At 36.4% G+C, this 16,033-nt stretch overlaps 1 protein-coding gene across 2 annotated transcripts in view; it reads right to left on the bottom strand.

Annotated features, from left to right (window-relative positions):
- The window catches only part of LOC125228390 (BMP-binding endothelial regulator protein), an 82,549-nt gene extending 68,371 nt beyond the window's left edge, over positions 1-14,178 (bottom strand). Inside the window, exon 1 of one of the 2 annotated variants that reach the window (XM_048132939.1) lies at positions 13,523-14,178. The gene's annotated coding sequence lies outside the window, so the exon portion shown is untranslated. Of the gene's footprint in view, positions 1-6,151; positions 6,231-13,522 lie in introns of those variants that run through there. The other variant, XM_048132940.1, reaches the window with a different exon arrangement.
- Positions 14,179-16,033: the final 1,855 nt, after the last annotated feature.

The raw sequence follows: 16,033 nt of genomic DNA, 5'->3' as shown, positions 1-16,033 counted from the left end.
GTAGCATAAGTAATAACTAATGTTAAGTAAATGTGTAACGGAGTCTACAACGAAAGATTTAATGGAACTATTGGTCACTGGTTAGGTGAAACTGTAATCAGTGACACTTAATTTTTGGTCAAGATTAATATTTTTCATCACACCCGCACTTTTAATGTGCTATTGCACGCAGGCGGAGCGTGAGTTATAGAAAAATCGTTCTCCCAAGGGAATAATGAAATTTCTTATACCGTACTTAACTTTTTTACATCTATTTACATATTTTTTACATTGCGAGTGTGATGAAAAACATTGTGTGTAACTCGGGGAGTATGAATATTACAAACTCGAGTGTTTAAATCGCTCCGGCAAGCCGTCGCGATTTAACTTAGGTACTCTCGTTAGTAATATTCAACTTTCTCCCCTTGTTGCACAACTCGACTGGATTCGTGGTTTACGTTTCTCTAACTATTTTTGATGTCGCTTTTATTGTGGTTATGCGTTGTGATTTCATTTTAAATATAATCAGTTCATACTTTTTACTTTACTTTTTTTAAAAGAACTTTCAACTTTTAATTTTCCCGTGTATAACTCTAAATCATTCCTCATTCTGATTACCCAATCTGTTTGCGAACGAAGTTTAAAGTTCGTCCAAACACTACAGGGTGTGCATTTAATTATAGAGGTAACGAGTGCGATAGCGGGGTGAGCGGCGCGACCTCGACGCGATATGCCCACGCAGTCTGCAGGGCAAACACACGATGGACGCGACAGTATCTTGCCCGCGAGATACACTACCTATCCTTTTCTAACACATACAGTCAAAAAAGGATGGGCTATCTTGCGGACGAGATACAGTCGTGCCCATCATGTGCTGATTGTCGCCGCGCGATGGAACTGATTTGAAACGTTACAATTCCATAGCCTTTGATAAGTTTTTAAGAATGAACTGTGACGCTGGTGGTGGCATATTGGGGATTTTCCTCGTTTGTTGCTACATAAATGAAGCTTGATTTTTACGTGTATTTAGGTATTTGCGATTTCGACTAATGACTACTAGGAGTAGGAGATGAGATATGCCTGTTGGTGAGGTCCGACCGAGATCTCGGTCTCGGTCTCGGTCTCGGCATTCTCGGCCGGAAATCGGGCCGAGATCTCGGTCTCGGTTCTCGGCCAAAATGGGCCGAGATTCTCGGCAAAACCGAGACTGCGGTTTTTAGCTTTCAGTTTGTTACATCGCCCGTTTGATATCCCGATTTTAGTGATTTTGGTAGGGTCTTTATCAATATTTTAAGCCAAACACAAACAAATACCTAGGTATAATTCATAAAAGAGTGTAAAATATTTACGACAAATTGATGTGTGTGGAAGACAACGACGACGGCGAAAAATCAAAGCAGCAGGTTAGACTAATACCTGCCTTACATGATAGAAATGGCGAATTACGGAATATCGGACGAAATTTTGAGCTTTGTGGATGCTGTTTTGAGTTTTTTTAGTAAGTACCTATGGGTTTTTCATAGTCATGTTTTTGATATACATACGAATTTTGGAAATAATCGCTATCAAAAAAAATAGTTCGTGTCCCTTAACTTTGAATCATGTGCCTAAAAATACGTCAAAATCAAAGTAAAGCTTTCAAAACTTTCAAAGACTTTCAAGAGTAAAGACTTTCAAGGAAAACCTGGAAAACTACCCGTAGAAAACACGATTCGACAACCTGTTTTATAATTTCTTGCAAGTCACAAAAAATCAGGGTATTAAACGCGCGTGTAAAACCTCTGAAATTGCATGCGTCTATAGGCTATGGCGACTGCTTACGACCGGGCGAGCCGTATAGTTGTTTTTGTCACTGACGTAGTCTATTTTGCTACGGTAGATAGGTAAGGAGTGCGGGTAGGTTTGGGTAGTTACGGAACCAAACACTAAGCAGGACCCAACATACTCTTGGTTTCCTGGTTAATAGGCGAATTTCGATTATGAAAAAATTTTTTTGTAAAAATGGCATATTTTTTTACTGTTTTACAAATTCTCGGTCTCGGTCTCGATCTCGGCCGAGAATCAAATTGAATCTCGGTCTCGGTCTCGTTCTCGGCCGAGACAAAAATATCGTTCTCGGTCGGACCTTACCTGTTGGCCACCAAAGTGGTAAGGTATAAAAACACCTAATTACCTTTAGTTTTACTACAAGTCTTATTAAAGAAAATAGGTTAATTAATTAAAATAATTTTCCTTTGTTCTTGCTGTATTCAACCACCTTGAGGCAAAAAGTATGATGGGAACTATATATATGTATGTAAAACTTAAGAAAAAATATGTGATAGGCATTGTTGTGTAATACAAGTGTCATAAAAAGAGCAATTGAGTAGACATAAAAAATCATATCAACACGGCATAGTAACGAGATATGTAGGTACATAACATATACATCAAATAATCAAAGAAGGCGGATATAACAGTGAACTATATAATTAATTTAATGAGGTTGTTTACTTCCTATTCATAATATCAAATTGAAACGGACAGAGGAAACACGTTGATTTAAAATACTACGTGTCAAGGGTTCCAAGGCGAATTGACATATTACGTATTTACAAATATTTCAGTATAAATACTTATGTTATTGAGAAAATAGCATAGAATAAAAGTATGCGAGTTCTGACAAACCCTCTGGCTTAGTGAGTAGTGATCCTGCCTGCTAAACCGCAGTCCTGGGTACGAATCCCGGTAAGTTATTCTACCAATAGGTAATTCATCAAATATTTAAGTATATACGTAATAAACTTTTATTAATAATAACACTTAAATAAAAATTTGGTACAATAAATATTATAAACTAGGCATTAAAAAAAAAATACTAAAACTAAAAATCTAAGTCAAAAGAGGGCCCCTGAGGCATAGTGCCCAAGATGCTGGCAGCATTTCCTCGCTGAATCGCAATACTTATACGTTGAGCGAGGAAGCTGCCAGCTCTTTTGTCCCCCGTAGTCTCAGTCAGCCGCTTCGCCAAGTCCTTGTATAAAATCTGGGCGCCCGGGCCCCACGGACCGAGGGTCTCGACGCCAAAAGCAACAAAGTTGTAATTGGCGTCGAGACCTCCGTATTTACGTCTTTTATGCGTCTCTGCAGCCTCTGCAGCCGCGCCCGCTTTCTTTGTGGTACCGTGAAGATGAGACGGGGCCAGTGTGTCCACACAGGTTGCATCCCACACCAGCACTCGTCCCATCCTCCACGGTATCAGCGACATTCCGTCGGGTCTCTTACCATCATCCCGCGCTATACCGGTCGGCTCTAATATTGCGGGCACGTTTACAGAGGTAAGAGACCGTCGGATAATGTCGTTAAGCGCGGCGTGACGCGACAAACGCCCCGCACTTCGCTGGCAAGAAAGGCCGTGGCGCCCCAGCTGGTCCACTTCGCTCCCGCAGTGGCATTTGTGGGAAGCACAAATTACAGCCCCCACCCTCAGTCCGACCGCCACTCGGAGGGTATTCCCATCGAGTATATACGTAGTTTATTGTATCTTTCTTGATTCGTTCTTATATTGTATGGTAGGGGCATGAAAAGTAAAAATGTAATCAGCATAAGTTTTTTAAAGCTAAAGAACGAAGAGTATTCTTGTAGAACGGCCCATTGGACGATTTGAATCTCGACCATTCGATTTCGTGAAATTTTTTCAGTAATATCTCCACTACTAGCGATTTAAATTTTACTAACAGAATCGAAAACGAGTGGTCATTACCACTAGTTTTAAAATTACTAGCCGTCCTTTTTCAATAGTAATCAATTAATTTTAAACAAAACATTGCACTTGCAAAAACAATGTTACTTAATGTTCGGAGCGTCACAGAGGCCAAATTTTATCATAGTAGTCGTTGGCAACCGTCCGCGATACGATATATAAACGAAATACCTACTGCCTCACATATAATACATTATGTATACGCTGACGATATAAGGCTGTATATGTTAAAGGTGATGTATGTAACGTATGTAATATAATTATGTATTACTCTATACAATCAATTTCTATTCCATTGTATTGGGCTGATTATTAATCGGGAAAGGGGTAATAATTTGATTAGATTGCGTAGGAATCCTAATTGAAAGTAAATACCTACGATTATGAAATGTATATTTCAGTACAGATGGTGCTTTATTTACGGACTACTGCGAGAAGTGGTTCATTATATTGCAGGTCGAAACTTCGGAAGGCCTGTTCAAAATGCCGAATCTTGAGGGTTTCAAGGCAGGTAGGTTAAATAAAATTCGCTACCGAGTGAAACACAACATTTTTAACCATACTAACATGATATGAGGAAAATATTACTAATATAAAACATCAAACTTGAAAAAATTCATCACTTCATTCAAAATCATCGTCTAAAACGTCAATTTTACCAGCCACCTTTGGTCACAAAGTTAAAATTTGTATGAAATTACTTAGCACTGGACAAAATGCCATTGGTGTGATGAAAACGTTATTATCAGACTGTTGATATAGAAAAATACCTATGTACTTATGTGTCAGATTCCTGATGGGTACTATGACCTTAACTTTACTATATACCAACATCCCTACGTATAATTATTATGATCTGGAAGCTGGGCAGGTACTAATTTGCATTTCAGATCGTATATCTATTAAACGCAAAATATGCTAGCAACTGTTATTTCACACCTAGATTAATCAAATAACCAGGTTAATAGTTTTGTTCACAATAACAAACTGATTAATTTATGCGGGTATTTATATAAACTAATCTAGTCGCTATTATAATTTACACCGACTTCAATAATAAATTTAATATCTGGGCAACCGAGCTTCTATTTTATTATATCACGTCTTTAGATAAAAAAAACTGAATAAATACAAAAAAAAGACTCAATTTCTGGCCGGGATTCAAAACCCTGACTCCTGCGATCTGCCTGCGATCATTAGACCGACCACTTACGATTGAGCTACGCGGAGCCAATGCGCATCCGGCGAAATTAACGACCATATTTTACGTTTACTAACGCGAAAGAAAACGCATGAAAACTCAAAAATTCGCGGTTTTCCGGGATTTAAGGCTACGCTAGATCGCTTTTCACCCCCGAAAAACCCCCACACAACAAATTTCAGCGAAATCGTTAGAGTGGTTTCCGAGATTGTCAGTACATATATAATTATATATAAATAAATAAATATACAAGAATTGCACGTTTAAAGGTATAAATATCTGGGCGACCGAGCTTCGCTCGGTTCTATTTTAATATATCACGTCTTTAGATAAAAAAAAACTCTTATAAATACAAAAACAAACAAAAAAGACAAAAAACAAAAACTTAATTTCTGGCCGGGATTCGAAACCCTGACACCTACGATCTATCTGCGTACATTAGACGGACCTCGTACGGTACGACTGAGCTAAGCGGAATCGATGCGCGCGCGGCGAAATTAATGACCATATTTTACGTTTACTAACGCGAAAGAAAAACTCATGAAAACTCAAAAATTCGCGTTTTCCGGGATCTAAGGCTACGCTAGATCGATGTTTCACCCCCGAAAACCCCCACACAACAAATTTGAGCGAAATCGTTAGAGTGGTTTCCGAGATCGTCGGTATAAATAAATAAATATATAACTGATAAATAAATAAAGAAATGTGAAACATGTCAATATGTCATATTGACATGTTTCACATTTCATCAGTACCAAAATTTGTTTCTGCAATTAAGAGCAAATAAATAAAATATATATATAATATAAATAGTAATAACATTGGATACCTACTCAAAATTCAAAATTTAAGTGTATTAATTCTAGACATTTTATTTATTAAGTAGATACTTAGTTTGATAAGTTAGAGTAAGGCATGTGGACATTTATTAATATGCATATTTAATCTAAAATCAGTTATGTTTAACATTACATATGTATATTTCGTTTGATTATAATCGTAGAACAAGTCATGTCTTCCCTGAGCAACCATAATTGTTAAATTCAGTAGTGGAAACTGTTTTTGGCCTATGTATATCTAAATTGTAATTCTTTTATATGTGTTATTTTCGCTGTTTGTTTCCCATTATCAATAAAATAAAAAAAAAAAAAAAAAAAAAATATACAAGAATTGCTCGTTTAAAGGTATAATAATAATAAAAATAAGATTAATTTGTTCTGAGAGCTTACCTACTTGTTTTTCTGTGTTTTCCCGCCAATGTTCAAATTCTGTGTCACTTTTTGTTTGTGTTTGACTAGGTATCTGTCGTCCAATGTTTACCTCGATACTATTCGAGTAAGGACCGTCTGTCTGGTCACGTCATCAATGGACTGGTAATCTCGGTATGCGACGGTATCGGGGAGCAATTAAGATATCAAAGGAATCGGTGTGAGCTTCGATATTGTTCGAATTCTTCAAATAATTGCATAGATTATGTGATAATACGTCATCTTTCTAAATGCCATTCGTGTGACGCACTCAATGATAAGCAAACACGGTTATTATGCACTGTTACTTTCACAATTACCCCTTTGTATGAATTCATTGGCGGATAATCTTTTGTCTGCTCATCATGAATCATCTTTAAGTTGTTAGATAGTGTACCTACTATTTTTTAGATAGTAATATATATTATGTGTATGTATTATTTCATCATACCATATGCCTATTTCACATCCTTTTTATTTACAAATACGTCAGCAATGTTTATGTGTTACTATGTTTATGTACCTACAGAAATCGACAAAGTTGACTGACCCTACTGCATTGAAATTTGTTCGCAGGAGGAGACACATCTCGTAGTATGTACTACTATTATTCAACTAAAGATATTGAAATGAAAGTCTCAATAACGTCATATCACCTTATAATCTTGGGGTTTTCCCGGATATATTCCAAAGGAAAGGACCCATTTAGTTGAATATATAATATTATTATATCTGACGATACTTCTTATAAAAGTTTAAAATGCCAAGAGTGTTTAAAGTAAGTACATAGTTACATACTGAGGCTAGTTTCCGGACCGGAGCTTGTTCACGATTTTTTAATTTTTACATACATACATACAATCACGCCTGTATCCCATAAAGGGGTAGGCAGAACACATGAAACTACTAAAGCTTCAGTGCCACTCTTGGCAAATAAGGGGTAAAAAGAAAACGAAACTGTGACATTGCAGTGACAGCCTCTCGCCTACGCCACAATTTAACCCATATCCCATAGTCGCCTTCTACGACACCCACGGGAAGAAAGGGGGTGGTGAAATTCCTAACCCGTCACCACACAGGCCACACAGGCAGGTTTTTAATTTTTATAAACTGAAAAACCAGTTACGATTTATTTTATCTTAATTTCAAGTAAATTATATAAATAATAAATACATAACATAATTCGCAGAACGCTCAGCCAACACCGGCTAGGAAGTGTTAAGGTAAAATACCCCATAATGGACGGTGATGCCATTATGGACAAAAAAACACAAATCCTTAAAAATAAGTATCTAAAATAAGTTTCTAAAAACTGACGGCTATGTACCATAAACTAGAGTTGTAGAGCTGTTTAATTTTAAAGTTTCAATTAATTCGGTTATTTCTGAAGGATTTGGAGACAAGATAAAATTCACCAGTTTACTGAAAAAAATATCAAGACGAATTCTTAGTAATGTTGCTAAGAGAGATGAGTTCATGTATAAAATAATAAAAAAATAACGCACGGTGTAATCTTGAATGCGTTTTACTTACTGCATTAAGCATGAGATAAGGTATAAAACATACTAGTTTGTTGCTCCAAAGATATAAAGAAATGACGTTATTTTACGAGTGTCCATTACTGGACCCGAAAAACTGCCTACCTCCTATGATGGACAAGGAACAATTTACAAAACCAAAATTTACAAGAAACAATCCTATGTTAAAATAACCCAAACTAATTGTATTTATGGTGTATAAAATTTACTCATTGCGTATCAGTTGGCTTTAAAAGTAAAATTTTAAACTTATTTCACTGTCCATAATGGGGGATCCATTACTGGAGAACTGCCGTCCATAATTGGAGAAAAAACACCTAGTTTTAATTTGTTAACTATGAAGAAACCAATAGGAGTATCTATTCTGCAATACGCTTGAAATGTAGAAGAAGGATGGGACATTCAACATTTAACACGCTTGGCGGTAGAATTTTTACATTTATCAGTGAAATATCAAAAACAGGCGAATTTTTTTCTTAAACTGTCCATGATTGGGTCCGTCACCTTACTGTTCAATTCAATTTAGTATTTAGTTTACTGACACATCCAATGACACGATTTCGTAATCTGTTTCTTTGTAAGATCATAGTACGTAGTTGTCGTGACGTATTCCGTTTATTCTGAAATAAACTTACGCGATTTCACGCGATTAAATTTTCGAAATCATTTTAATCAAAAACTATGTATGATATCCACGCGGGAGTTTAGTCATGCATTTGTGGTAGAATAAGCTATCCTTTGGTTGATTAAAAGTGCAAGTGATGTCCGATTTTTGGGTAAAATCCGGCATCCGGGCATGCCCGGCTCGTACCAATGAGTTTTTCGGAACTTATGTGCGAAATATCATTTGATATCTGCCAGTCGCTTTTCGGTGAAACAAAAACATCATAAGGAAACCGGACTAATTCAAACAAGGCCTAGTCACCCTTTGGGTTGGAAGGTCAGATGGCAGTCATCATCCTCCTTGCGTTATCCTGGCATTTGCCACGGCTCATGGGAGCCTGGGGTCCGCTTTGACAACTAATCCCAAGATTTGGCGTAGGCACTAGTTTTTACGAAAGCGACTGCCATCTGACCTTCCAACCCGGAGGGTAACTAGGCCTTATTTGGATTAGTCCGGTTTCCTCACGATGTTTTCCTTCACCGAAAAGCGACTGCCAAATATCAAATGACATTTCGCACATAAGTTCCGAAAAACTCATTGGTACGAGCCGGGGTTCGAACCCGCGACCTCCGGATCGAAAGTCGCACGCTCTTACCGCTAGGCCACCAGCGCAAGGTCAGATGGCAGTCGCTTTCGTAAAACTAGTGCCTACGCCAAATCTTAGGACCCCAGCTCCCATGAGCCGTGGCAAATGCCGGGATAACGGAAGGACAATGATGATGATTAGTGGCTACCGCACTTTGGCTACTTAGTTTTATTAATAATGTGTAAAAATTGTGTAAGTCTTAATCAGTCAATTATTATTAAGGGTTAAACAAAAGGGCCGTAAATATAAGCTTCTCCGGCAATAACTGCGCATGCGACGGTACCGTAGCCATAAGTCTTAAGACCCAAGTGTGTGCTAGACTTTATATGGTTTCAATAAAGGGTATGTTGGTGTGGCTAGTGAATCTAGTGAACCATGTAACTTTTAACACGGTATAGGTCTCTAATTAGTCTCTAGTTAGGTCTGGCTGGAGTCACTGGCCTGGCTTCGTGGGAAATGTCTCCACTTTCTGTCTCCCCCCTCTAGTTTATACCTTGCCTTAAAGAATTTGTGAATCTCGTTTGCATAAAAGGTAAGAAATACAACTACTCTGTGGTTGGTATGATTGCTGTATATTGTTGGTTTGTTACTATATATCTGTCTTGCTGTATATTACTATTTAAGTATGTTAATGTAAGTCTATTTATATTCTCTTATATGTGTATGTTTATTCAATTTGTGTGTTGGAAATTAGAATAAGTATGATTTTTCATTTCGAAGCACCTACTCTTTCTGATTATGTTTTTTATTTCCGCTACCCAAAGGTTGTCTGGTAGAGATCGCTCTTTAGCGATAAGACCGCTTGTTGTCTGCCTCTATTTATAATCATTTGTTTTGTCTCCGCTGTATCTTTTTTCTGTATCTCTTGCTGAGGTGTGCCAATAAAGAGTATTCTATCTATCTATCTATCTACTTATAATTAAACGGGTTAATCAAAATCGCTTTTAAATCATGTTCGTACATCGGAGTTTTGGCAGCGGGAATTATTTACACTAGCCCAATAACCTAACCTAACCACAAAATTAAAATGTAAAAAAAACCCCCGACATAATGGACCGATTTTCAAAAAACATTGCTAAGTACATCCCCGACTAACTCAGCTTTCAAACAAAAACAAACGAAATCAAAATCGGTTCATCCGTTCGGGAGCTAGGATGCCACAGACAGTCTCACACACAGACAGACAGACAGACAGACAAACAGACAGACGGACACGTCAAACTTATAACACCCCGTCGTTTTTGCGTCGGGGCCCCGACTCGGATGTTAAAAATAGTGAAAACTGTAAAAGACAGACATTACTTTCCCATTTCTAGGAGCCAGTTACATATAAGTAGTTTAATTTATACTTCAGTAATTCAAGTTCCTATGAACAGAGTTATAAATACACGAATTCATTCCCGCACCTAAAACCCGGATGTATACATATGACCATGATCAAAAAAGGAGTGTACAAGTTTCTAATGGATCAGCAACGCGCATGTGACACCCCTTGACTTGGATGCGTCCATAGGTTACGGTGACCGCTCTCCATCAGGCGGACCGTATACCTGTTTGCCACCGACGTGGTATATAAAAAACATAATGGCTATTACAGAAATAATAAAAAATAATGGTGAGTAAACGAAGGGCTGACTCATAGCCATTTCGCTGAAAACCGTGAAACACACGTTTACGTCACGGGTCTAGTCGTGACAAGTTTAAACCATACGCGTTTGTACTATTGACAAAACGATAACCACATGTGGTGAAACATTGATTATGTGGTACAATTTGGTCCAATCTAGTTGTAAGAACCTACACTACTACATATATTATAGAAGCTGCAAATATTATAAGGTACAGCGAGGCAAATCTCGACTGGGGGACTGATCCATATTTTCATGTTTTACAATTTACAATGTTTGCATTATTAAATAGAGTGTCCACCGGTCATACATGGTAGGCGTGTTCAGTGGATACATGTAGACTAAAGTTATTGTTTACAATTCTACTGCTGAACTAGGAGACTGCATAAAAAATGTTTTGTACCTATCTTGTAATGATAATGATCTAATAACATTATCCTAAATTGCAATTACAACAATAATTGCTACGATGGTGCTACGGCTGTGCTACGCTTTCGTTGAAAAAATGCCAGAGGCATTTTCTATAGTTTCAGTTGTCAGTGATATTTTTTTCATAAAAACTGTAATATTCATAAATAGTATTATGAAAACGAATTTGAAATAATATTGTTTCTATTGACGTGTTCATGTATGCTTTTTTAATAAGTGTTGTAAAAAAATATTAATTAAGTACCTATTTAATTATAAACTTATGACCTATTTTGTCTAATATTATTTAATTACAGTGTTGGTAAATAATTTGTAGAAAATATAAGAAATATAAAACATGCAAAATCCATACTAATATTATAAATGGGAAAGTGTGTGTGTCTGTTTGTTTGTCCGTCTTTCACGGCAAAACGGGGCGACGAATTGACGTGATTTTTTAAGTGGAGATAGTTGAAGGGATGGAGAGTGACATAGGCTACTTTTTGTCTCTTTCTAACGCGAGCGAAGACGCGGGCAAATGCTAGTACGCTATAAATCGTAAAATAATGTATTCAATTATTGTCACATTTTAAATATAGGTACTACTCGTATTGTCTGCCAGACACTTCAGAGGTCCATACTTCTAAGCCCGGCGGACTACCCGCCTCAATACACTGTGTTTTTTTTGTTTTCCGTTAAATTCGACACGTAGCTAGTTTCATTATCAGGAACCATCCTGTATATCACTTTTAGCTAAATTCGGAAAAAATTTTTTTTTATCATTTTCATACGAAAAAAAAATATTAAATTAAATTTTCATACATAATAAATGAATTTATTAGTGTGAGAGACCCTTAAGAATAACATTCAAGTTAGTGTCAACTGATTGACGCCACATGTTAAAACAAATAACATTAGGAATTGGTAAAATGGAATTCAATAAAAACAGGTTGTATAGGTATTTGAGTATGTATAGGAGTTTGTTACTATCTAGGTACTAATTGGTATAGAAAAAAATCTGTTGCGTACTTGCAATAACCAGAATATGGTTACAACTCTTAAACACGGCTATTAAATGAACGCGTATCCCCCATTACCGCAACGCAGTCCGTAGTTTTTATTACTGTTACGCACTGAGTGTGTTTGATTAAGTACTGTCCGGTGCGATGAAGCAACCACTGTTAGGTATTTTTTAGATGGAAAAATGTTTACTTTATTCGGCAAACATTCACTTTTTGAAGCTTTAAAATAACTGTATGCATTATAAACTGATTTGACGTATACTTCGGACCTAATTGATTTTCGTCAATATGCTTTGTGACAACTTAATTAATTACAATTATGTATTAGTTGGAACCCTTGGTTTTTTGGTTGATATTTTTATAATTGCATCAGAAAAAATACGCAAAAATTACTTTTGTTACGTTAGAAAACGGCATAAATAGATAGTTACCTATTTATTAGTGAATTAGTAAGATTTTTTTTTTTTGTCAAGATAATCGATTTCTTGGTGTTATTTGATGGATTACTTAAAATTTATCATAGTATGCATAATAAAATAATATTCTTAGAACGGATAAAAAAAAGTTTTATTTATAAGCTTTAATATCGTACGTGATATTTTTTGTTGCACTTAGTGGTTATTATACCCACTTATTATAAAATGCATGAAGATTCACAATAAAATAAATAAGTTCTAATATGATGAATTTTATTATATTTTTATTATTATTTTAATATATAAATACAACATGATACACTTCATTTAAAGTCACATTAAGTAGGCCTACGGTATTATTATAACATACGTATACCTACGTACTTGCTTAGGAATCCCGCGAATGCAGTTAAAGAGTACATGGTAAACTAAACAACAGTTATCCTCGCGCACATGCGGTGACCTACGCTTTCCTTAAAATACTAGGTACTGTATCAGATAATTTAGAGCGCCTGAAGTGCTCAAAAATAACTAGACACGCACTTCAGCGCATTGTAGGTATATGTGTAGATAAATATGAGCATCTTGGTCGCTCCGATATTTCTGATGGCGACTGTACATCAACGATGTAATTATGTACCTAAATAGTTCTACTACCTAGTAATGCTTTCAATCTTCTAGCTTAAGGGAGGTCAATTGGGATGAGTACCGTAGGACTTGTGGCTAAATACAACTTGATTCGTTTCATAACAGCAAGGAAATAATAAACAACTACTCACAACATTACGAGATATTATACAAGCACGTGCCAGGTACAAAATAATATTATCTACTTTTATTTATCCTGTACCATCCAAATATATACGTATAAGGACTAGGCACTAGCCATGAACATTATGTTCATTGACATGTGTAAATGTAACTATTTCTTAAGTCAACTAACTTTCTAAACATGCGTACCCTTCAACTAATTAAAATAAACATTTTTTCATAAACTTTTCCTCGCTTCAATAGGCGACGCTAAGTGCCCAATTAAAAGCGTGCATAAACACAAATAAACTTAACTGGAAGATAATGAAAAATGACTGTACCTTTAAATTCAGGTCGTGGTTTTCCAGTACCGTTCAGTATATTAACTTCACTCGCGGACACTATTGAAGTAAGTTAAGTCAGAAAAATATCACATAGAATGTAAACAGACGCGTCACGTGACAGTCCGGTGGCGAGAAACTTGCGATTTTTTTAAAGTGTTCGTGCGGGCGTAGGGATACGTGAGGTCAGCGGGATGGGTCGCACAGAGGGCCACACAGGCTTGCGGCGGCGAGGCGGCCGGTGCACTGAGTGCCAGACCATGGCCGCTGCGACTGGCGGCCGGCGCGACTCTGCCCCGCGCGTGCGACCAGTTCCGAGAGCCTCCCGCCACCCTGGGGCCGTAGCCAACAACACTATCCTCCACACTCCTTGTCAAACAACACGCAAACTCCTCTATCGCACCAATACATAGCGACAGAGAGAGACAGCTACGGAGCGTCAACAACTGTAAAAGTGGCTACGCGGCTTGCTATCGCTCCAGCGACCCGAGGGTATCGCTGGCGAGAGTTGAATGACAGGAACCGTACCAACAGACCTGTCGGCTCCTCACTTCAATGTTGTAAGAACTTTCACACCTCAACTTTCATCTGCTGAAAATGTGAAAATCTTTAAAGTTCCTTTGTTACATGTGTAAAAATGTATTGATAGCTACAAAGTTCTAAACCTACAAAAGGCCTATTACTTAGGTAGTAGGTACTTGCCACCTATAAGCTTAACAATGGATGAGAAATTTAGCAAACAATCATCATATAGCCTCTAATTTATCTATTTTTTAGGATTGTGTTTTTAGTAAAACATTTTATTGGCGCCGTAAAATGTTCAAAAAGTGTCATATATTTTCAGGCGGGTCACATAGATACATTACTCGTAAGACCCTATCTACTATGTTAGTAAATAAAATAAATAACGAACTACCAATACTTCAATTACCGTATTATACTTTGAAATTGTTTTTATGAGTGATTGTGATAACACTATCACTTCGATTTTTCATGCCACGGACTTTGACCAAACCAATTAGTTACATACATGATTTGTACAAAATTATTAGACTTTAATGAAAAAAAAATACATACTTAATAAGATACATATCGTCACTACTTTTAAAAAAACTTGTATCTTCGAATATGAATATGAACTAATTATAAATGTATTTTTTTTTTATGAAACCTGAATATAATTACACTTTATTTAAAATTAATAATTATGATATTTAAAGAATAATCTTTATATGTATAAGCAAGTGACTTGATTTTATGACATGCATGCATTATTATTTCTATGCCGTATGTGGCAGGATGTGCTGATCAAAAATGTATTACCAACCTACATCAAAGCAAAGAAGAATGAAGCTAACATACAATATAAACGGTTACTATGGCTAATTGGAAGACAGTCTCCTCTGACACTTAGCAACAAACTTCTGGTTTACAAATGTATCATAAAACCTATATGGACGTACGGTATTCAGCTCTGGGGATCAGCCAGCAACTCTAACCTCGAGATCCTCCAAAGATTCCAGAATATTATTCTCAGAACAATATCTTGTGCACCCTGGTTTGCCCGAAATAAAGAAATACATGATTACCTTCATATACCAACCATTAAAGAGGAAGTAAATAGCTTCTCAAGGAAATACAAGGAAAGACTTACAATCCATGAAAATGAACTTGCTAGAGACCTACTAAATGAAAACAGTAACAACACAAGACTCAAAAGGTGGAAGATCTTGGAACTAGACCAGAGAGAATAACGCCCCCTCTAACCTACAATGTACCACATTCTAAGAAATAAAATATTTGATTGATTGATTGATTGATTGATTTTCGTCTGTCAATAAAAAGAAAATTGTAGTAAGTATGTATGGAATGCATATAGACTTACTGCGTTTTAACTTTGATCGAGGATCAGCGTGAGGTACGAGATTTTTTTTAAAGTAGTGACGATATTGCCATAGTCCTTGTGAATGTAACTAGATCTTACCTGATTATGGCCACTCGCACCACCCGCTTAACTCAAGGTTAGTGGGCTGTCAACTATCAAATTTGTAACAGAACAAGCATCTATGACGAGGAAATGGACTCGTTATTACATATAAAACTTACGGCGAATCAACTTTTCCTTGACCAATTTTTTGGTGCATATTTCCTTCGGGATTTCATTGAATATTTTAACAAATAATATCTGCGAAGCTTTATCACATGTTTAGTTACGTCATCACTCATAAAATTCACTATTATTTGATGCACAACTTATTGGAAAAAGCTTATTTACAAACTATATTCACATGGATGGATTGTTGACATTGACAATCTGATCTGACAAACGAATGACGTTCCGATATTGCGTCTTGGTTCTAATTACAAGTCAGAGAGGTAATAATCACTGATATTGATTATTATACTTCCTGAATATATCATTCAATGTAACAATTAGGAACAAATGTGATCTTTCATTGCGAAGTTACTTACTAAATTGATTTAAACAATCTTTCACAAAATAATATTTAC

The sequence above is a fragment of the Leguminivora glycinivorella genome, chromosome 7 (genome assembly GCF_023078275.1).
Source record: "Leguminivora glycinivorella isolate SPB_JAAS2020 chromosome 7, LegGlyc_1.1, whole genome shotgun sequence".
Lineage (NCBI taxonomy): Eukaryota > Metazoa > Arthropoda > Insecta > Lepidoptera > Tortricidae > Leguminivora > Leguminivora glycinivorella.
This window is presented reverse-complemented; position numbering and strand designations above follow the sequence as displayed.